Below are 24,123 nucleotides of genomic sequence, written 5' to 3' on the forward strand. Positions count from 1 at the left end.
TTAATCATGCACGAGAGCAATCTGGTATTTTCTAAACTTTTCTGGAAAGCAAAAGAGTACAATTACGAGATATCTATTTATTAAATGCGCATGCTCCTGTATTTTTACTTTTTCCGGAGTAGCTTTCCCTTAAAACTCGTCACGCGCTGCATAACCCAGGGATAGGAAACAATTTTAATTGCAATTCTACTAAAACTAGCTAACTAAATACAAAATCAGTAACAATAAGATCTTGGTTAAGGTAAAGGTAAAGTATGGGGGACACCAGCGATGTACCATAAGTCAACTGGTAATGCCTTCCCATACTAACTCTTTGGAGGAAAAAAAAAGAGGGGGTGTAATTGCAAGTTTTATAAGAATTTGCATAGACTGAAGCTTTTCAAAAGGTCTAAAGTTTGCCTGTTATGGTACATCGTGCAATTCCACAGTACGCCCCGCATCCAGTATTTATTAAAAATAATGGTGTAGGGCATAAGTAGAATACAAAATAGTCGGAATACAATTTGAGATTCACAAGATAAATGGAACATCTGATTTGGTGCAACAAAAATAGGAGGCAAACATAATTAATAAACAAATAAACATAATGAGATATTTATAATTAGTACTGGCAAAACAATGTTAAAATGAATTGTTATAATTATGCTAAAGAGGTGGGTGTCCATGGGTTATTTCAGATATATTGGTTTATTGCAGTTTATAAAGTTCACGTGCGGATCCATTTTGTCCATAATCACAGCATGTAAAAGTTCACTAAGTTTAAACTGTATGTGGACTTACACTTGACAAGATCTAGGCCGTAGGAAGAGAGTCGTTGCATAATTTTCTGAAACTTTGGATATTGATGTTTATCTTTAATTAAAAACCTTTGGAATGCCAGGAGGTTAGTTCTTGGGGATTTTATGTGAATATCCTCAGTTTAGGAGTTCCCTGTTCCCCACATATACAGATATCAGAATTTGCCAAATTTCTTGCGGAGATCTTGGTTAAAAAAGGCAAATAAAGGAAAGATGAAAAAACAAAGCCAACAAAGCCTTATATACTCCCGCTTTTAAAGGGGGACTGGGGATTAGGAGCCCATTCTCCAAATCCTGGTGGTGAGGATTATCGTCCACCACCTTTTTAGTAATATTGTTTAGTGAGACGAAACTTACCCCTAGACAATCTTTGTGTAATCTCACAAACTGCGACATTTTTTGTTTGTGGAAACTTTATTTTGATTTATTCTAAGACATAATAAACATTTTATTATAGAACTTTCATAATAGAACTGGTAGGTCAGTAAAAATAATTGTTATTTTTGTCAGAGTTGATTGCATTTAACAAAATATTCGATTTGCATAAAATTTACTCAACGCTTTGTGAGACTTCGTTGCGATGGAAGTGGTAGTGAACTATCCTATAAATGAGTTTATTTCTGAATCCTACACATAATTTTCCTAATTTTTAAGGAAGCTTGCAACAGGAAAGTTAAATTTATTTTTAACTTACTTACTTTTAATTTGTTTATTAATTTACCTTTTAATTTCATTCGGGCCAACAGAATCTGCAACTATTTGGAAATATATACCTGGACAGCGATAGGCAAAGTATCGGATGGCTTGGAGTTGAAATTTACGGATTGAAATTTGTGGAAAACAAAATGCTAGATAGTAACAACTCTAATTAATCTTATAAGGTATTTCTCCCGCCTTCTTAGCATGCCTTTATAGTGTGGTGGTCTGCTCGCTGGGCGCGTATTCCAGAGGTCTGTGGCTCGATTCCCGAAGAAGGCACTGATTATTTTTCATCTTGCCTGCTTCCAAAAATACCTAATGTGTCTACAGTGGCGGCCGAACTAAAAGGGTGATGGATGATGATTCTCCACAACCAGGATCTGGCGATTGGGCCCTCCAAAACACCATCCGCCCTTTAAAAGGGGGAGTGTATAAGGTATTTCCCTCGCCTTCTTAGTATGCCTTCGAAGTGTAGTGGTCTGCACATTCGGCGCATATTTCAGAGTTCCGAAGTTCGATTCCCGGTGAAGGCTTTGCTCATTTTTCATGGCTCCTGCTTCAAAAAAAATCCTAATGTCTCTACAACCTGACTTGGTTCATAAAATTTTTTTTAAACGTGACGTACACTTATTTATTGGAAAATCGAATTTTTAACGTAAATGCAAGTTTAGAACAACCCTTTCATACAAGATTTACTACTTCAGAAATGAATTTACAAATGTAGCACTGAGGCTCTTCGCAAGTTTATAAATAGTTTTTTTGCGTATTGCTCTGCAAGAATGGATAATTAATGATCGTAAATCTGTAAAAATAAAATGATAAAGATCTATAAATGCTAACTTTTAAATAAATGTGCATTATATTATAAACGTTCTGCTTATTGATATGCTTATTCATATTATACGAGTGACAAATTGTCACATATTTTCTATGATTAATTTTGTTTAATTTGGTAACGTTTTACGTAAGGAATTTGAACTTAAAACTATCAGCAGTATAAATTTATTTTGTTCATTTAACACTTGTTCACTTTCAAAGATCATTTCTTAGCTGAGAACTGAGATATATATATCCAGAAACTGGATATTGAACTCGTATAAGAAGCTGGATATTGCTCCAGAATTCGCAAAACTTATTTCAGAGCTTGCTGAATGACTTTTTTGCATTTCTTCTGGATATTCTGGATTTCTCCAGAATTAATGAACACTTTCCTTCAGTTTGTTGGCTATATACGCTTAATTCTTGCTAGACTCTGTCCTACCTCCTACCGATAGAGCTGTGTTGTCTTACGGCCACATGATAAAAGTTTGTTGCCCTTTACCACAAATGTTATTATAACAGCCTCGATTGACTGTGTTTGGTAATGAGTATGTAATCATAATAATAAAAATTAAAAAAAAACTTTTTATTTTAGTTGAATTTTTGAATGAAAAAGTTTCTTAAACCTTTAAAGAGTATTTTGAATGACAAAATTCAATAGCTGATGAAATTCATTCTTCATTTTTTGTTAATTCACTTTGTGTAAGATAGTTTCTGTTTATACAGATTGTATAAGGTTCTCCCGCCTTCTTGGCATGCCCTCGTGGGGGGGGGGGGTCTGCACGCTGGGCGCGTATTTCAGAGGTCCGTGGTTCGATTCCCGGAAAAGGCGTTGCCAATTTTTCATCTTGCCTGCTTAAAAAAAATTCCTTATGTCTCTACAATTGTTTCTCAGTAAAAGCTTTGAATTGATTTCGATGTGGATTGTGCCGTAAAGATTTTATTGATGTAGTTTTTACGCAGTGTCCATTGCATGCTCGTGAAAACTCTACACAGGAGAATAAAAGGCATTAATCCCCTTATTCATTACTACAGCATATTGACAGTTTCTTTTATATGATATTGATCATAAACTGGTAACTAGCATTGATCATATACAGGTGTTGATTTTACGTCGAGTAGATCTTACGCCGATCTTGTACCGTTCATTTGATCCTGTTAATTCTACGAATGAAAAATATTATGTTATTATTATTTGCTAGGTTATCATTATCGTTCTCTAAGGAATGGACTTTTAATAAAATGAAAAATTTAACGCTAAAGAAACTTTGAATTTTATTATTATTAAATTTCAAGATGGCATTAATCGTAAAGCAATAAAATTTTTTATGATTCCCGTATATGATTTAGATGCTAGATTCAAAGAGTTAAAGAAAATGAATGGCATCCAAATATTTGCTGTTTTAAACTATTTAAAAAATGTAAAAAATCTTTCTTCAGCAGGAATTATTATACCGTAAGCGTTAACACTACTTTTTCTCTTTTCTAAGAAACGGGAAAAAAGTGCGTGCTCCAAATTACTCTAAAGCAAACTGAAAGGAAATCGGTGGAAGCATCTGGAAATATTTTCCTCCGAAAGAAAGCAAGCGTCAGAGAAGTCGTCTGAGCGAGGAGTAGTTATTTCGGGGTTTTTGTGGCAGCCAGGTGGCTTCAACATGCGTTGATGCTCTGTGGATGAAAAACTAAGCCTGCAACTGCTGATAACGGTAAGTGCGTTGATTCTTAGAGGTGCCATTTTTCTACTCGCAGATACCCTGGATTGGGGAGAGAAAGCTGGCGAAATCAGTATTTTGTTTTATCAAAATAATGAACGTGGTATTTATAAAACAAAGAATACAAAAATTTAGGTTAAATGGCCAGCAAATAGTCTTATTTGGCATGGCGTATCCGTACAAAATGCAGAATGCAGGTCAAAATTTAAGATAATTTGCGGTTGCATATATGTACTAATGGCTTGTAAAAAATATTACTTGCGTAGAGTTGAAATAATGAATTTTCATCTTAAACTTGTGGCTATTATTGTAGGTATCTTACTGAGTAGGCTTAGTAAACAAAGCTGTCTGTCCTCAAATGTTTAAAAATATTAAATACAATAAGTATGTAAAAACTTTAAAGTCACAAGGCTTTATTAACATACTCTAAAAAATGAAAAATAATCTTTTTGGCTGTCGAAACATCTTTAATTATATGTGATTGAATATAAAATCGTGGGGCACTCATAACAGACTTGAATAGGAGCATTAACATAACTTAAAGGAAAACAGAAGGGATAATATAGAAAAGACATATATAAAAATAACATTCAATTCGCTTAAATTTGCCCTAGACAGTTTCGGTTAAAGATTCTTCCATTGCTAACACAGAGAAAATATTTAATGTGGAGGGTTTATTGGGAATTAATTTTTAATCGCTTCCTTTTCCTTACTTACGAATTACCTTTCGTTTATACATCTTCGAAAGTAAATCAACTCCTAAAACGTGATGACCATATTCTGTGATACATACAGAAATGATAATTAATTCAGAAGTGATAATAACAATAGAACAAATGCTAAACAAACTAAGCTTTTCATTATGTACCAAGAGGAGATCAGTAATGCATCCTGTGCACATGATGCATGGATACATGACATGACACCAGCACATGGTACATCACGGCGCTCATCAGATTTCACCCAGAGTTCTAATGTTAATGCCTCATATAGATCTCACGCATATTAAAAGAGCCGGTCACACGATAAGACAGTAAAGGAGGCTTACCACATTTTTAAAAATGCTGGCATAAATGATAATATCTGTTAGTGGTTGTGAAAGATACTAGATCTTGTCTTCTTGGGTGATCTTGTCAATGTTCGTTCGGAGACAGCTTTGGTGACTGGCAAGACATCTACGATCTGTACAGCAATTGCACTAGCTGATGTGAACTTAACATATTCTCTAGCTGGAACACCCTCTAGGATAAGGATGGTAGTCAGGAGTAAAGTTACGGTGGGCGTCATTTGCCAGTCATTGGTCGATTAGATCGCCCATGATAAACAGTGAAGCAGTTTGAAATTCATTAGATATGGAAGATTGCACCGTAACAACAAATGAAAGCCTTGATCTGGCTGTGCGCCAGATATCCGTTGTGAAACTCGTACTCATACGTCTTCATACACATAACCCAGTTATCATCGGTTCCAAAACAGAACCATAGGCTGAAGTCTGTGCACCTCCATGTAATTTCTGTCTTGGCACCAGCGAAAACAACTTAAGCATACTTGGGAAATGAGTGTTACATATTTATTGCCTTGGACAAGGAGTGCGAAGTTGAACTACTTTGATATAACGAACAGTGTTATTGGAGATGAGTCTATGTAAAGAGCTTTTCGTATATTTAAGATGTATGAAGTGGTAGTACGAGAGCTGGACATGAAAGGCAGATGACAGGTGTCGGAGAGCGGAGACTTCAGCTAACTTCCGAAGGTTAGCAGGAATTGTCTGTACTCTCGTGTCAAGGGTTTATTACAAAATAAATAAATTTGTCATGGCCAGACAAGATCAGGAATACATAAATGATACATTATTGATCTCTTCTTGGTACATAACGAATAGCTTAGTTTCCTTAGCATTTGTTCTATTGTTATTATTACTTCTGAATTAATTAGCGCCTTCATTCTGTTTGATAAATGTTTTGTCACAGATAGCATGGATTTTCAAGAAGGTGTCCTTCATAGTCTTTGCGAAACTGAAGCCCGTACCACTAAATTATTACCACTAAATTAATATCATGCCCTCCTTCAATGGCTGTAAAGTGTTGTGGCCAACTAAACCTGTATAAGCCCTTAATGAATTCTCTTTCATATGATGCCAGCTCACTCATTATCTTCTACGACATTGTTAAGGCATTGAAGTTGTCCAAATGAACGGCCAGGGTACGTTGTAACACATATTTTTACGACCATCATTTGTAAAGGCTTTAAGTGATTCCATTGCAAATTGCACTGTATTAGCATTTTTTGGGACATATTGGAAGGTAACTTCACTTGGAGTTGTTCCAAGTAGCATACTTGTAGAAGCTAATTACTGAATTACCTCGGCACTGACCGCTCGAATAAACAACAACAGTTGCGCAGTATCAACATAGATTAATTAACAGCCAACGAAAACCACTTGAATTCTTTTCACTCTTCTTTAATTGACTGTTAATGTAGATCCTGGTGGTCCTCAGCTCATCTAAACGTTGTTCTCGTGGAAAGACTGAGACTGAAATAAATCCATTTTCTTACAGGCCCATTTCTTCGGCTGCTACAGGAAAACCTGGTTTAATTTAATTCACCTTCGGTAACCAATTTCTCTTTCGTGGCTAATAAATGAGCTGAACTGAGTTAAGTCGCAAACTGAGTTAAGTTGCTGCTCGCTCGTTATTTTTTTATTTTTACGAATAAACTGCTGTGTGATAAAGCATTTTGTTTCGAACTCTCCAACTTTAGCTAGCGTTTCAGCGTTTCTTGAGAGGTTTGAATACTTTCTCGCGTTATGATGACATATATTGAATTTTCTTCACAGGGATATTATGGCATTACATAATAAATACACTCCTTCTTAGAAATAAGCAACCGAAGCAAAACACGAAATAAAACAAAATTATTCAATGGATATGCGTAAAATTCACCCAAGAAGTTGGTGTGGCATTACTAGATCCCATAGCAAACAATATAGTGAAGACATACACAAACACATCTATCACGACTATCACATCAAGAAAGACAGAAAAGGTCGGAAGAATGTGCAATGGGAACATCGCGTCCGTCGTCCCAATCTGTCATATACATGCCCTATGGGATTCACGTCTGCTGATCTACCAGGCCACGTCAGATGTGGAACGATTTCACTCTTCAGATAGCTCTGCACCACTCAATCTCTATGTGGGTTGGCGTTATCGTCCATAAATATCGCGTCGGTACCCATTGCAGCGATAAAAGGACGCACAACAGGGTGTTCGCGATACCGGATAGTTGTACCGGATTCACAAGGAATCACGTAGAGGTCGGCGTGGCAGTTCGTTGCTATCCCAGCTCATACAAATTTGCCTGCTTCTCTGTAATGGTTCTCTTTCGACGATGTTTGGCGTCCGATTCCGATAGCGTGTACCTGGCTTTCGCCGGATCATTGCCCTTCGGTAATCGTTCTGGATGTTAAATTAAGACTCATCTGCAAAGAGTACGTGCCCTTCTGCTCTGGCGTCCAACTGCAATGTTCATGGGCCCAATTATACTACGTTCTGACTTGCAATGGGGGGGGGAAGGAACAGAAACCACAAGCTGTTGGGCGTAGAGTCCACCTTCATGCAGTTGACGCGACACATATGGTAAGATATGGGGCGTCCTGCAGTAGCAGACAGATGCGACGCCAGCTGTTGTTCTGTTAGTGATCTACGGCATTGCACATAGCAACAGGAAGCGAACGTCTTTCGTTGTGGTAATCCTCCGGGGTTCAGATAACCTAGATAGATAACCTTGTTTTCTACAAGGGATTGATGCCTTTGGCAACACTACCATACTCTACTGATGACACTACGATGCATATTCAGCTCAGACATATCAGTAGTCTGAGCTGATGCATATCAGTAGCAGACAGATGCGACGCCAGCTGTTGTTCTGTTAGTGATCTACGGCGTTGCACATAGCAACAGGAAGCGAACGTCTTTCGTTGTGGTAATCCTCCGGGGTTCAGATAACCTAGATAGATAACCTTGTTTTCTACAAGGGTTTGATGCCTTTGGCAATACTACCATAGTCTACTGATGACACTACGATGCATATTCACCTCAGACATATCAGTAGTCTGAGCTGATGCATATCAGTAGCAGACAGATGCGACGCCAGCTGTTGTTCTGTTAGTGATCTACGGCGTTGCACATAGCAACAGGAAGCGAACGTCTTTCGTTCTGGTAATCCTCCGGGCTTCAGATATCCTAGATAGATAACCTTGTTTTCTACAAGGGATTGATGCCTTTGGCAACACTACCATAGTCTACTGATGACACTACGATGCATATTCAGCTCAGACATATCAGTAGTCTGAGCTGATGCATATCAGTAGCAGACAGATGCGACGCCAGCTGTTGTTCTGTTAGTGATCTACGGCGTTGCACATAGCAACAGGAAGCGAACGTCTTTCGTTGTGGTAATCCTCCGGGGTTCAGATAACCTAGATAGATAACCTTGTTTTCTACAAGGGATTGATGCCTTTGGCAACACTACCATAGTCTACTGATGACACTACGATGCATATTCAGCTCAGACATATCAGTAGTCTGAGCTGATGCATATCAGTAGCAGACAGATGCGACGCCAGCTGTTGTTCTGTTAGTGATCTACGGCGTTGCACATAGCAACAGGAAGCGAACGTCTTTCGTTGTGGTAATCCTCCGGGCTTCAGATAACCTAGATAGATAACCTTGTTTTCTACAAGGGATTGATGCCTTTGGCAACACTACCATAGTCTACTGATGACACTACGATGCATATTCAGCTCAGACATATCAGTAGTCTGAGCTGATGCATATCAGTAGCAGACAGATGCGACGCCAGCTGTTGTTCTGTTAGTGATCTACGGCGTTGCACATAGCAACAGGAAGCGAACGTCTTTCGTTGTGGTAATCCTCCGGGGTTCAGATAACCTAGATAGATAACCTTGTTTTCTACAAGGGTTTGATGCCTTTGGCAATACTACCATAGTCTACTGATGACACTACGATGCATATTCAGCTCAGACATATCAGTAGTCTGAGCTGATGCATATCAGTAGCAGACAGATGCGACGCCAGCTGTTGTTCTGTTAGTGATCTACGGCGTTGCACATAGCAACAGGAAGCGAACGTCTTTCGTTGTGGTAATCCTCCGGGCTTCAGATAACCTAGATAGATAACCTTGTTTTCTACAAGGGATTGATGCCTTTGGCAACACTACCATAGTCTACTGATGACACTACGATGCATATTCAGCTCAGACATATCAGTAGTCTGAGCTGATGCATATCAGTAGCAGACAGATGCGACGCCAGCTGTTGTTCTGTTAGTGATCTACGGCGTTGCACATAGCAACAGGAAGCGAACGTCTTTCGTTGTGGTAATCCTCCGGGGTTCAGATAACCTAGATAGATAACCTTGTTTTCTACAAGGGATTGATGCCTTTGGCAACACTACCATAGTCTACTGATGACACTACGATGCATATTCAGCTCAGACATATCAGTAGTCTGAGCTGATGCATATCAGTAGCAGACAGATGCGACGCCAGCTGTTGTTCTGTTAGTGATCTACGGCGTTGCACATAGCAACAGGAAGCGAACGTCTTTCGTTGTGGTAATCCTCCGGGGTTCAGATAACCTAGATAGATAACCTTGTTTTCTACAAGGGATTGATGCCTTTGGCAACACTACCATAGTCTACTGATGACACTACGATGCATATTCAGCTCAGACATATCAGTAGTCTGAGCTGATGCATACCAGTAGCAGACAGATGCGACGCCAGCTGTTGTTCTGTTAGTGATCTACGGCGTTGCACATAGCAACAGAAAGCGAACGTCTTTCGTTGTGGTAATCCTCCGGGCTTCAGATATCCTAGATAGATAACCTTGTTTTCTACAAGGGATTGATGCCTTTGGCAACACTACCATAGTCTACTGATGACACTACGATGCATATTCAGCTCAGACATATCAGTAGTCTGAGCTGATGCATATCAGTAGCAGACAGATGCGACGCCAGCTGTTGTTCTGTTAGTGATCTACGGCGTTGCACATAGCAACAGGAAGCGAACGTCTTTCGTTGTGGTAATCCTCCGGGGTTCAGATAACCTAGATAGATAACCTTGTTTTCTACAAGGGATTGATGCCTTTGGCAACACTACCATAGTCTACTGATGACACTACGATGCATATTCAGCTCAGACATATCAGTAGTCTGAGCTGATGCATATCAGTAGCAGACAGATGCGACGCCAGCTGTTGTTCTGTTAGTGATCTACGGCGTTGCACATAGCAACAGGAAGCGAACGTCTTTCGTTGTGGTAATCCTCCGGGGTTCAGATAACCTAGATAGATAACCTTGTTTTCTACAAGGGTTTGATGCCTTTGGCAATACTACCATAGTCTACTGATGACACTACGATGCATATTCAGCTCAGACATATCAGTAGTCTGAGCTGATGCATATCAGTAGCAGACAGATGCGACGCCAGCTGTTGTTCTGTTAGTGATCTACGGCGTTGCACATAGCAACAGGAAGCGAACGTCTTTCGTTGTGGTAATCCTCCGGGCTTCAGATAACCTAGATAGATAACCTTGTTTTCTACAAGGGATTGATGCCTTTGGCAACACTACCATAGTCTACTGATGACACTACGATGCATATTCAGCTCAGACATATCAGTAGTCTGAGCTGATGCATATCAGTAGCAGACAGATGCGACGCCAGCTGTTGTTCTGTTAGTGATCTACGGCGTTGCACATAGCAACAGGAAGCGAACGTCTTTCGTTGTGGTAATCCTCCGGGGTTCAGATAACCTAGATAGATAACCTTGTTTTCTACAAGGGATTGATGCCTTTGGCAACACTACCATAGTCTACTGATGACACTACGATGCATATTCAGCTCAGACATATCAGTAGTCTGAGCTGATGCATATCAGTAGCAGACAGATGCGACGCCAGCTGTTGTTCTGTTAGTGATCTACGGCGTTGCACATAGCAACAGGAAGCGAACGTCTTTCGTTGTGGTAATCCTCCGTGGTTCAGATAACCTAGTTTTCTACAAGGGATTGATGCCTTTGGCAACACTACCATAGTCTACTGATGACACTACGATGCATATTCAGCTCAGACATATCAGTAGTCTGAGCTGATGCATATCAGTAGCAGACAGATGCGACGCCAGCTGTTGTTCTGTTAGTGATCTACGGCGTTGCACATAGCAACAGGAAGCGAACGTCTTTCGTTGTGGTAATCCTCCGGGGTTCAGATAACCTAGATAGATAACCTTGTTTTCTACAAGGGATTGATGCCTTTGGCAACACTACCATAGTCTACTGATGACACTACGATGCATATTCAGCTCAGACAAATCAGTAGTCTGAGCTGATGCATATCAGTAGCAGACAGATGCGACGCCAGCTGTTGTTCTGTTAGTGATCTACGGCGTTGCACATAGGAACAGGAAGCGAACGTCTTTCGTTGTGGTAATCCTCCGGGCTTCAGATAACCTAGATAGATAACCTTGTTTTCTACAAGGGATTGATGCCTTTGGCAACACTACCATAGTCTACTGATAACACTACGATGCATATTCAGCTCTTCCATAATAGCGGATTGTCTTACACCAGCTTGCAAAATCCCGATAGCCCTCCAACGCATTTCACCTTGCAGATGGTGTCTTCGGCTCATGATTTCTATACTTAAATTTTAAATTTAAATTTCATTTTTTTATATTTGCACCTTTACTTTTAGTATTTGTTGCTTATTTTTCAGCACGAGTGTATAATAAATACCTTTATCATTTAATTCTATCAAAACCAATTCACACTCCATTCTGCTTTAAGAGCACGACATTCAAAGTCCATTTTTTGATTCTTATCTGGTCTTGAGAATGCAACCGTGTGTAATAAATCAATTGAAAAATCATCGCAAAGGCATTACTACGTGCACCGCTAAAATAGTACTGCGAAAACTGGCAACAGTTGATCTGCGGCAAAGCAGACAGTAGAATGAGAATATGCGACTGCAATAGCATCACATGCTATCCATTGTTTCCAATTTCGATCACATTGGAGTAGATTACTCTTATGCAGGAACTCTATCTACGACTGGCTGAAGAAATTTAAAACTATAAGCCCTTTCTGCAGAGGAAAAAGTTATGGATGACGTCGTGTATCTGAAGAAAAAGTTGAACGTGTTCACTGAGCTTTTGAGCAGAGTCGAATGAAATTGACAATGCGTTAGAATTTTGAATTTCAGAATTAATAACCTAGGGACATGAAAAATGTTACAAAATGTGGCTAAAATCCATTTTATACAAATCGAATTATCGCAATACATAAATGATCACGGCAATGGAAGACGAACTTTCTCCACTACAGATGTCGTCATTTTACCTACTAATGATTCGACACTCGGTGACTGTGTGCGCCACATGGAATGCTGAAAAAATTTATTGATATCTGCCCACTTTTTCACATTTTTTTCTTCTTGATAGCTTTTGCTGTCCAAATGTTTTGGCTATAAATTATCGAATCCCTGTATTTCTTTTGCAATAACCTTGAAGATATTTGTAATAAAGTTAAATACTTCTTAAATGAATTTTATTCGGAAGATATTTAATATTATTCTTTAATTTTAGGAACTAAAATATAAATAATAATGTTACAAATTTTGCATATATGTTAATAATTTGAGTGAAATTATTTGTGAAATTGTAGCATTTTTTGTATTATGTAACATGAAATGCTTAAAAGAGATGAAGTTCTTTCGAAAAAATAAGATTACTACAGAGCTATTTAACACTCAGATGGATATCAGCTGGCGATGGTATTGGCGATTAAATTTTGTTACCATATCTTCCGAGAAATCGCCCCCAATCGCCAAAGTTGACGATGATTTGGTAACATTTTGTTCCATTTTCTGTATAACAGTAATAGATTTCTATATATAACTGTAACCGTATCCGGCCTTTATATTGTTGCGTGCGTACGGGTTCGTAATGGAGTAATGCACAAGTCGATAAAAAGATAATAACATTTATTCTTATCCCAATAAATAAAACAAAATGATGAAATTTCCTCAGAGATATTCGTACAATATCACAATATCTCACAGTAGCTAGACTTTAAACTACTAAAACGTTATACAGAACACAATTCAAAGCAGAAAAAGTTAATCCAATCTCACCGTATAAGGTATTTCTCCCACTTTCCTAGCGGCGTGCCTTCGTGGTGTAGTGGTCCTGCACGTTGGGCTGGTATTCCAGAGGTCCGTGGTTCGATTCCCGGCGAAGGCGTTTGCTCATTTTTCATCTTGCCTGCTTTCCAAAAATACCTAATGCTTCTATAGTGGCGCCCGAACTAAAAGGGTCTTGGATGAGGATTCCCCCCCACCCAGGATTTGGCGAATGGGTCACCTAAAAACCCCAGTCACTCTTTAAAAAGGGGAGTCACTTTCCTAGCGTGCCTTCGTGGTGTAGTGGTTCTGCACTCTAGGCAGGTATTCCAGAGGTCTGTGGTTCAATGAGGTCTGTGGTTCGATTCCCGGCAAAGGCGTTGCTAATTTTTCATCTTCTTCAGAAAGCTTCCGAAAACTCTAATTTCTCTACATTGGCGCCCGAACTAAAAGTTTGTTGAATGAAATTTCTCCATACCCAGGATTTGGGCGATTGGGTCCCCTGAAATTCCCAGTCGCCCTTTAGAAAGGGGAGTATATAAGGTATTTCTCCCACTTTCCTAGCGTGCCTTCGTGGTGTAGTGGTTCTGCACGCTGGGCCGATACTCCAGAGTTACGTGGTTGGATTCCCGGCGAAGGCGTTTGCTAATTTTTCATGTTGCCTGAAAAAAAAAAAAAAAAAAAAAAAAAAAAAAAACCTAAATTCTCTACAACCGCAAATTTTCTACAGTCAACAACAGCACTAAGAAAGCAACTGAACTGATATGTTTCTGCCCGGCTTTTTACAGCTTTTTAATCATTATGGTAATTTCCATTTTCTCGATTTTTTTGGATAGCAAAAGAGTACAATTACGAGATATCTATTTATTAAACGTTAAATGAGCATGTTCCTGTATTTTTACTTTTTCGGCGTCGATTTCTCTTAAAACTCTTCGAGCACTGCATTGCACGGGGAAATGAAACAATTTAATTGCAATTCTACTAAAAAAAGTAATAAACTAAATGCATAAACCGTAACAATATGTGAGTTTAACCAGATATGCCTTCCAGAAATTTCAAAAATTGGAAGGTACTAGAGATTTCTCGAGAGCTGGGGAAAAGTGGATATAATCGAAGAGAGCATATGCTCTCAGTTTTTCAATTCCGAGTATTGAGATCTTCGTCCTCTAGGCATTGCACTTTGCTTAATATTCTTAGTAGTTTGCAGTATAACTTCTGATTGTGCTCTGTTATTCTGACAAGAGCTGTGTGAATATATTTTTGTGGAAAGTTCCAGAAATGTAAAATGTTTCTCTTTGTAAAAATAAGTTTTATTAAGCTATCATCAGCTCTGTGTGCATTCAGTCTATTACGAGCCCGTACGCAAGCAACACTATACATAGTCATACTAGCCACAGATGAATACCTTCTAATATTTTGTAGGTCCTCCTTTTGCCCGGCGAAGTGAAGCAACTCGACGTGGCATGGACTCAACAAGTCGTTGGAAGTCCCCTGCAGGAATATTGAGCCATGCTGCCTCTATAGATGTCCATAATTGTGAAAGTGTTGACGGTGCAGGGTTTTGGGCACGAACTGACCTCTCGATGATGTCCCATAAATGTTCGATGGGATTCATGTCGGGCGATCTAGGTGGCCAGATCATTCGCTGGAATTGTCCAGAATGTTCCTCTAACCAATAGCGAACAATTGTGGCCCGGTGACATGGCGCATTGTCATCCATAAAAATCCCATCGTTGTTTGAGTACGTGAAGTCCATGAATGGCTGTAAGTGATCTCCAAGTAGCTGAAGGTATCCATTTCCAGTCAAAGATCGGTTCAGTTGCACCAGAGAACCGAGTCCATGCCATGTAGAAACAGCCCAGACCATTATGGAACCACCACCACCTTGAACAGTGCCTTGTTGACAACTTGGGTCCATGGCTTCGTGGGGTCTGCGCCACAATCGAACCCTACCATCAGCTCTTACCAACTGAAATCGTGACTCATCTGAACAAGCTACGGTTTTGCATTCGTTTAGGGACCAACCGATATGCTCACGAGCCCACGAGAGTCGCTGCAGGCGATGTCGTGCTGTCAGTATAGGCACTCGAGTCGGTCTTCTGCTGGCATAGCCCACGGAAGACAAATTTCGCCGCACTGTCCTATCGGACAAGTCCCTCGTACGTACCACATTGATTTCTGCGGTTATTTGAAGCAGTGTTGCTTGTCTGTAAACATTGACAACTCTACGCAGACGTCGCTGGTCTCGGTCGTTAAGTGCAGGTGGTCGACCACTGCGCTGTCCATGGTGGGATGTTATGCCTGAAATTAGATACTCTCGGCACACTCTTGACACTGTGGATATAGGAATGTTGAATTCCCTAACGATATCCGAAATGAAATGACCCATGCGTCTAGCTCCAACTACCATTCCTCGTTCGAAGTCTGTTAATTCTCGTCGTGCGGCCATAATCACGACAAAGCCTCTTCACATGAATAACTTGAACACAAATGAAAGCCCTGCCAAAGCATTTCACATTTATACATTTTCTACGCGATACTACTGCCATCTGTATATTTGCATATTGCTATCCCATGACTTTTGTCACTTCAGTGTATAGTAACCAATTCAATAAAAACAATATTCTGAACCAATACAATTCATTTAGGAATGCCGCATGATTTTATTCTGGATATGGCTCATATAGAACGCTGTGATGTTAAAAGAATACATTTAAAATTTGTGATACATTTTATTACTACCGTACAATTTTAAAACTTTTCATACCTATATTTTTCCATTGTTACCTGGCGCATAGTTATGAAAAAACGGACTTCATTTTGACTTAATCGCCCATATGAGGCGGTTTTTCACACTTAGTATTTACTATTCACGTTTCGTAATACGATTTAGTACCTTCTTTGAAAGGCCGAGCACGATCTTCAACTGTAAGGTCGGTCATTGAAAGAGGGCGTTCATTCATTCAGATTCAGCTTCATTCAAGACTTCGCGTCTACAAAAAGTACTTTATTAACATTTTTTGGAAAACCAAGAAAAGAAAACAAAAGACTTTCAAGGACATAGTAGCGTGACAAAAGCAAATAAAGCAAATTTTAAATGAAGGAATGGCAAAGAATGTAGCAAATATTTAATAAATAATATTTTTAGTCCAAAGGGATTTGAATCCCGAAGGACTATTAGTTTCGTTTTGGCATTTTGCGTCGGACTCATAAATGTCGGTTCACTTTTGAAACTGTTGCCACAAAATGTTAGAGTCCTGCATTATATTTGAAGAAATTAAATAATGAAAAATCTGCATAAATGTATGTATATTTCTCGTATTGTGATAAAACAACGGTACATAGAGTCATCGAATTTTGAATAACGTAATCCTCCAACGAATATGAGCATATGGAAGACCTAATTTGAAATTTGAAATTTGTTTTATGATCGATTTCCTATTTTTTAAAACTTTGACGAATTTTTGATTAACAAACTCAAGGATTTCAAAGCGAGCAATGGCAACGTTGTGCAGAAAAAACATTTTTATCTCCAGCGCGTGAGTCTCTGTATCGGAAATTCTAAAGATATGCTCGTTTTAAAACTATTTTGCGATATTGCTGTTGCACTGGATCTTATGGTTTAAGTGCGAAGAACATGATATTTAATAAAGAAAGGTAACACACAAAATGTTAAAAAACGCCCCTTTGGACGTAATTTAAAATCTGAAACATTTCAGATTTTGTTTTTATTTTACTTTATATACTTTTATGGCGGTAGACCATTAAAATAGAGAAAAGAAGAATGCTATTTAATTTCATTAAACTCAACCAGATGTTCGTAATTTTTAGAAGACCTTTCTGCTAGTTTCTTTAGAAAATGTTTGGTTCCATTGAGGGATAATTCTCAATAGGAGGGTAGTTAGTTCTCAATGAATATGGAGATTTTCTTACAAATTTATTCTTATTATTACTGACTAATTTAATAGAATTTATGAACTGATTGGGTTTCAAACCGTTTTTATAGCGACGGGGTAATAGTTTAAATTTAAAGTGCAACATGTCTTGACGGTTGTAGAATATTTCAAAAACTCATTATTATACGTGTTCGTAATATTTTAGAGTATTTTTCTTTGTTTATTTTCAGTATTTTCGCTTCTAAATTAATTAATTATTGATCTGAAGTTATTTCCTCACTTCATTATGGAGGAGCCCCTTCATGGCGGAAGTATCATACATGCATCAGGACTTAATTCTCTTATGCGACGGTATGCCGCTTAGAGCAACTCACCTTGGAGACGTTGTGTTGTTGCAGTAGTACGATTTCGCAAGACGGGGTGTTTCGCTTTGCTAAGCCTAACTTGAAAAAATTCATTAAAAATACCTTTTACTTCCTTGTACGAAATAAAAAGGAAGTATTGTAATCGAGAAACGTTTCAGGCAGCATATTTCAACGAAAATATCCATTTTGACCGCTATCGAATGCAATTTAACAATGTTTTTGCCTGATACGTAAGGACAGAGTAAAAGACTCTTTTCCTCCAAAAAAATTATAAAACTGCTTTAAAATGAATTCTGAAGAGAATTTTTCGTGGCGTCTGTACGAACGTATCTCGCATAACTCAAAAACGAGTAGCCTCAGAACGTTGAAATTTTGTATATAGGACTGCTATAACATGTAGATGTGCACCTCGTATTTTGGTTGCAATCGGCCGCGCCAAACGTATATAAATATATTTATATATATATCCACTCTGTTACCCGGCTCAGTGATCTCAGTTTCTTTACTCTTATAGGTTTGTAAATTGTACATTGTGGCTTTAAAAATGATTGAATTATGTTGTTCTTATCTTCCGGTTAAGGATTTTATGCCTTTAGTAAATCTGTATGTAATATTTTGAGAATTATCAACAATTTTAAAGTTGTAAGTGCCGCTAAGCCTATCAATTTTATTATTGCTTTTTGACATTTGAAACAGCAGAATAGTGGATTTGTTGCCAATCTGGAGAAACTTAGCTTCGCAACAACAAAGATTACGCCTTCATTTATTATTGCGAATTAAATCATGCTTAATCCTTTCTCGAATTTTTTCGAGGAAATAAGAGTTTAAGATTTACTTCGTAATTTTTTAATACAGATATTTTGAGTTTTTATGTATTTTTGCCTTGTCGCGAAGTGAGAACGGAATTAATTGAATGAGAAATACTGAACCATCTGTGAAAAACTGTTTTTTTTTTTTTTTGTTGTTGATGTTGTTTGCTTAATTTCTTTTAAACGTCGTTCTAGCTTTATTATAGTATTTGAATAGAACTTGTGGCAACGATTAGATAATTCTTTAAATGATATAAATTTTGTGCATTCTGAGTTATAATATGAACGAAATATAATACTATTAAGTGAATCTAGCGCCAGAGTGTCGCTGTGGTAAACAAATAGAGTGAGTTTTAAAGAATGCATTTATTCTATTGTGGTTTATGCGCTGTCGGCGAAGTAGATTTAATCCAATCCAATAAGTGTAAATGAAATGAAAAAAAAAAAAAATGCGTATAATTTAATATTCCGTACAAGGAAGTCATGTGGTGTACACATCAGATTTTTTTATTAGTTGTTTCGATTTTTTTCTGTAACAGTATCTAACAGTAATATAATTATAAATACAGAATATCAAGGGATTTCGAAAAAATTTCAATTAAAATCTAAAAGCAAAATAAAATATTTGACTCATCTTGATGAAATGTAAAAATATACTGAAATCTATATCTAAACATCCATAAAATATATGATTAAATATTATAGCATAAATGATTCAGAATGCACGCAGTGTGTGATAATCTAGTCCCTTTCATTAGTTGTGAAACAGATTTTCAGGCTGCACGTTTTAATTCCACCCCAGCCAGAATAACTAATCTTAGGAATCCTCTCATTTTAGGCACATCTACAGGAGTATGTTAATCTTGAATGAAGATGGATTTTCAGGCATCTTTTGTTCATAAAAATTATTAGTTTCTTCAGCTATTATGTTCATTAGATTATCGAAGTAAATGCCAAAAAAAAATCAGTTTCATTCACATAACACATCAGTTTACTTCTGCAATTCCTGTAAATTCATAAGGCTTCAATTACGTAACAGATCGAGTTCGTGATGGAGTAGCCATTGTTCTGCGGGATTGTGAAGTGAAATCAGAACAAACTTCCATTCCCGTCTCTGAGAAAATTTCCTTATCAAAACCGCTATTCTCACTTAAATCTAGATTGTCAATGTCAAAATAGGCAAAATAGGGTGTTAAAATAGGCTTTAATAGGGTGTCAAAATAGGCTTTAATGAACACTGATGCGCTTTACAATTTAAGCTTAGTTTACAATTCAAGTTTAGCTTCTAATATTGTAAAAGAAAATACCTTATTAGTTATTAGTAGCTTTGAATAGCTATTCTTTCTAATTTCGGTGAGGTTATAATTCTTAAAAGTGCAATGTGTTCATCAATATGAATGAATATTTTAAATATACTAAACAACACTTGAATGCATTGACTTAAGAAAGTTTTTAAGACCTCAATAATATTTGCTTCTCCTCTCAAGATAGAACTTATTTTATAAACAGTGGCATGAATTCTTTGGCAGCGTAATTTTTAACATTTCTTTCCTGTTCATAATGTGTAAAGCTTAATAAAGAATACTCTGCGGTTTAATTTTCCTCTTATCTTCCAACCAATTAAAATTATATTTTACTTAGCAGTCTGTAATGTCTTTTTCCTATAATATAAATTGTGAAAAAACTGCGTGCATATCACACCTAATACCCTTTAAGACATTTTTTTAACTTTTTTTACTACATATAATTTTATTTTGTATATAAGTTATTGTATTTTGCATTTCTTCTAGAATTTTTGCAGATCCATTTTTATCAGTTTTGGTAATAAACAGGCCAAAGTTAAGATTTTTAGAAGCTTTAAACACTTTGTAGAGACATTAGGATTTTGTTGGAGGCCGGAGATATGAAAAATTAGCAACCGCCTTCGCCGGGAATCGAACCACGGACCTCAAGAATACCGACCCAGCGTGCAGAACCACTACAGCACGAAGACACGCTAGGAAAGTGGGAGAAATACCTTATATACTCCCCTTTTTAAAGGGCGACTAGGGTTTTAGGGAACCTAGTCGCCAAATCCTGGGTGTGGAGAATCATCATCCACATCTCTTTTAGCTCGGGCGCCACTGTAGAGACATTAGGATTTTGCTGGAGGCCGGAGAGATGAAAAATTAGCAACCGCCTTCGCCAGGAATCGAACCATGGACCTCTGGAATACAGACCCAGCGTGCAGAACCACTACACCACGAAGGCACGCTAGGAAAGTGGGAGAAATACCTTATATATTCCCCTTTTTAAAGGGCGACTAGGGTTTTATGGCACCTAGTCGCCAAATCTTGGGTGTGGAGAATCATCATCCACATCTCTTTTAGCTCGGGCGCCACTGTAGAGACATTAGGATTTTGCTGGAGGCCGAAGAGATGAAAAATTAGCAACCGCCTTCGCCGGGAATCGAACCATGGACCTCTGGAATACAGACCCAGCGTGCAGAACCACTACACCACGAAGGCACGCTAGGAAAGTGGGAGAAATACCTTATATACTCCCCTTTTTAAAGGGCGACTAGGGTTTTAGGGGACCTAGTCGCCAAATCCTGGGTGTGGAGAATCATCATCCACATCTCTTTTAGCTCGGGCGCCACTGTAGAGACATTAGGATTTTGCTGGAGGCCCAAGAGATGAAAAATTAGCAACCGCCTTCGCCGGGAATCGAACCATGGACCTCTGGAATACAGACCCAGCGTACAGAACCACTACACCACGAAGGCACGCTAGGAAAGTGGGAGAAATACCTTATATACTCCCCTTTTTAAAGGGCGACTAGGGTTTTAGGGGACCTAGTCGCCAAATCCTGGGTGTGGAGAATCATCATCCACATCCATTTTAGCTCGGGCGCCACTGTAGAGACATTAGAATTTTGCTGGAGGCCGGAGAGATGAAAAATTAGCAACCGCCTTCGCCAGGAATCGAACCACAGACCTCTGGAATACAGACCCAGCGTACAGAACCACTACACCACGAAGGCAAGCTAGGAAAGTGGTAGAAATACTATATAACTTAAAGGATTTTGGTGTTCAAACATACGTTTACAGAACAAAGTTTGTTCTTTCTCAGTTTCTTCTCACTCGGTCTTAGTTTAAATGAACCATATATTCCATGATAAAACCGGCAACAGGAACTTTGTGTGGTGTCCTTTTTTCACGAGTTCTAAAAACACCTTTCTGTGATGCCTCTTTACCTTGATGACCTAATTATGTACTTATTTTGCTTAATCCAACTCTGGTAATAACCGTTAATCCAGCTCTGGTAATAAACCTGTATTATGTTAATTTAATTTCTTGCTCCAGAGCTACGACCAGTGGATCATTTTCCGAGTCGAATAAGCTAGCTCAATTTATCTCGCACTGTTATGTTACCAATATATTAATATATATCTTTCAGAGTTAAGATGTAGTATGTGATCATGCTTCTACCTATTAATTCGGATAACATTTTCCAGAAGTTTCTTACAGTTGCTTTCATTAGATGAACCTGTAGAGCTCCATGCTTTCATGTAAACACTACCTGTGGAGGAGCCTTGTGAACAGCTAAGGGAATAATCGCTTAAGTTCAGTAACAGAAAAGTAAAACTCACGAAGGGTTAATTAGCCTTTATTTCTCATAATAAGAATGAGCAGTCGGTCCCTTTCTCAGGGCATACAGTAAGCCTCCATTTAGGCTTAAACTCAAAAGTAAGAAATGAGAACTTAACTAATGCTTAACTAAATCGATAGCCGAAGCTACCACAAATCAAACTAGTTGGCCCCTAAATATCGAATAAGCAAGCGAAGCTATCAAGGGCCTGTAATACGGCCGAGCGTAGTGACAGCTTAGAGAGACGTGGTCAAAAGGCAAACGCACGCTAGTTAGAAACTCTGAGGCTCTCTCGAAGTCAGTGTATAAGGTATTTCTCCCACTTCCTTAGCGTGCCTTCGTGGTGTAACGGTAGCACGCTGGGCCGGTATTCCAGAGGTCCGTGGTTCGATTCCCGGCGAAGGCGGTTGCATATTTTTCATCTCTCTGGCTTCCAAAAATTCCCAATAACTCTACAATAACTCTACTTCGACTTAAAAACTAGTCTCACTCATTTGCATTAAATGCGAATCTAAAAACACATTCTGGTAGGAAATTGTAAGCTGAAATTAAGATAGATAGGAAAGGAGCCTAAAAATTGTAAGATTCTCACTAGTGTATTTCTCAGTTACTGTAGAAATTGACGAATCTTAAGAACTAGTTAGCGAATAATCGCTTCATTTTGTGTAACAAGAAACAACAAGATGGAAGGGTAACTAACCCTTTATTATTCCAATAAGATTTAACAAAACTCCGACTTGGAGTGTACAATCAAAGCCGACACTTGGGCTTGAACTTAAGAATCGAAGAAATAAACTAAAGAATAACTAAAGAGATATAGCCGAAGCTATCAAGATTCTAATCGAGTTGGCCCCTTAAATCTATTTCACTACGAAGCTTATCAAGGGCCTGAGTACAGCCGAGCGTAATAACAGCTTTGAGAAAGAGAGAGTAGCCAAAAAGCAGACGCGCGCAAATCAGAAACTCTGATTCTCTCTAACTCTGCAAGTAGACTTCGCGGTTTAAATACCACTCCTCCTCATTAAGTATTCAGAGTGATTCCAAAACTACATTCTGGCCGGAAATAGTAAGTTAGAGTTAAGAATTTGACAGGAAAAGAACCTTAACTTAAAATTTAACTGTTAATAAAATTTGACATAAATTTAAAAATAAAATTAACATAATCTAATAGAATAACTGTTAAAAACATAGGATAAACCTTACATGCCGCTGAACAACGGTAGCTCGATTCGGATTCAAACCTTAGCGAACGGTTGCATGACATCGTTTTTCCCATGTGTAACGTGGTTACGAACCAATTCCCTTAAAAGGTCTTCCACGTAGGTATCCCTTCCCATGAGCACACAGCCGAACCTCGACATTGGAATTTAGTCTAAAGGTCCCAGTGAGCTTTATTAAGTACGGTTTAGCGGAAACGGTTTTGTGAAATATTAAAAGGAATTTTTTGAATGTTCTGTTCTTACAGCTTCGGATAGCAAAAATTTTACCTAAAATATTACATTAAAGCTCTTCAATCTTGATTAAAAAAGGGAAGTTATACGAGTATTTTTTACTCGCTGATTGTGGAAGGTCACGCGATTCATACATTTGTACAAGTTTTTGAATTCGCAAGTTGCACGATTTGATATTTTCGAGAAATTTCTGAAAATCTTTCGACTAATGAAAAATTAGAAAAAAAGGGAGATAAACGCAGTACCCTGATAAAATGAAGCCTAATTGAAAAGAAAAATGTTTTTTTTCCCTCAATGACATGGTTCCTAAAAAATCAACTGGCAAAAATCATTTTGGTTTCGGAAAAAAATTACGTAAAATGATATACAACACTTTGTATGTCCTTTTAAGGTGTCAAGTGAATTTGCTGCTAATATGCATAACACTCAAGAAATAAGTTTTAACCAAATGAACCCGATTGCTGTAAAAAGCAGAAACGTTTCAGTTGGTAATACAACTTACAAGTCCAAAAAATCCAAGTCAACTTACAAGTCCAAGTGTGAATCAGATGATACCAACACAGATGCCAAACTCTCAGGTAAACCAGCCAATTCTTACAATCCTGCTTTCGTAAGTTTCCATTTGAATTTTCAAAGGATTCGAAACGGCCTTACTTTACTTCATAGACCTGCACCAATATGAAATATTAAAAAAAAATTAATTTTTTCAAACTTTATATATTAACTTAGGGTCTTCAAACTT

The 24,123-nt window shown here is 38.1% G+C and overlaps 1 long non-coding RNA gene across 2 annotated transcripts in view; it reads left to right on the forward strand.

The window, feature by feature from the left end:
• Positions 1–3,896: 3,896 nt before the first annotated feature.
• Positions 3,897–24,123, forward strand: part of LOC146995573 (uncharacterized) — a 242,796-nt gene continuing 222,569 nt past the window's right edge. The window contains exons 1-2 of one of the 2 annotated variants that reach the window (XR_015043157.1): positions 3,897–4,021; positions 14,654–16,445. This is a non-coding gene — a long non-coding RNA (uncharacterized LOC146995573). Of the gene's footprint in view, positions 4,022–14,653; positions 16,446–24,123 lie in introns of those variants that run through there. The other variant, XR_015043156.1, reaches the window with a different exon arrangement.

The sequence above is a fragment of the Stegodyphus dumicola genome, chromosome 9, assembly GCF_044657685.1.
Source record: "Stegodyphus dumicola isolate Sdum_Otavi_A_Nest chromosome 9, ASM4465768v1".
Lineage (NCBI taxonomy): Eukaryota > Metazoa > Arthropoda > Arachnida > Araneae > Eresidae > Stegodyphus > Stegodyphus dumicola.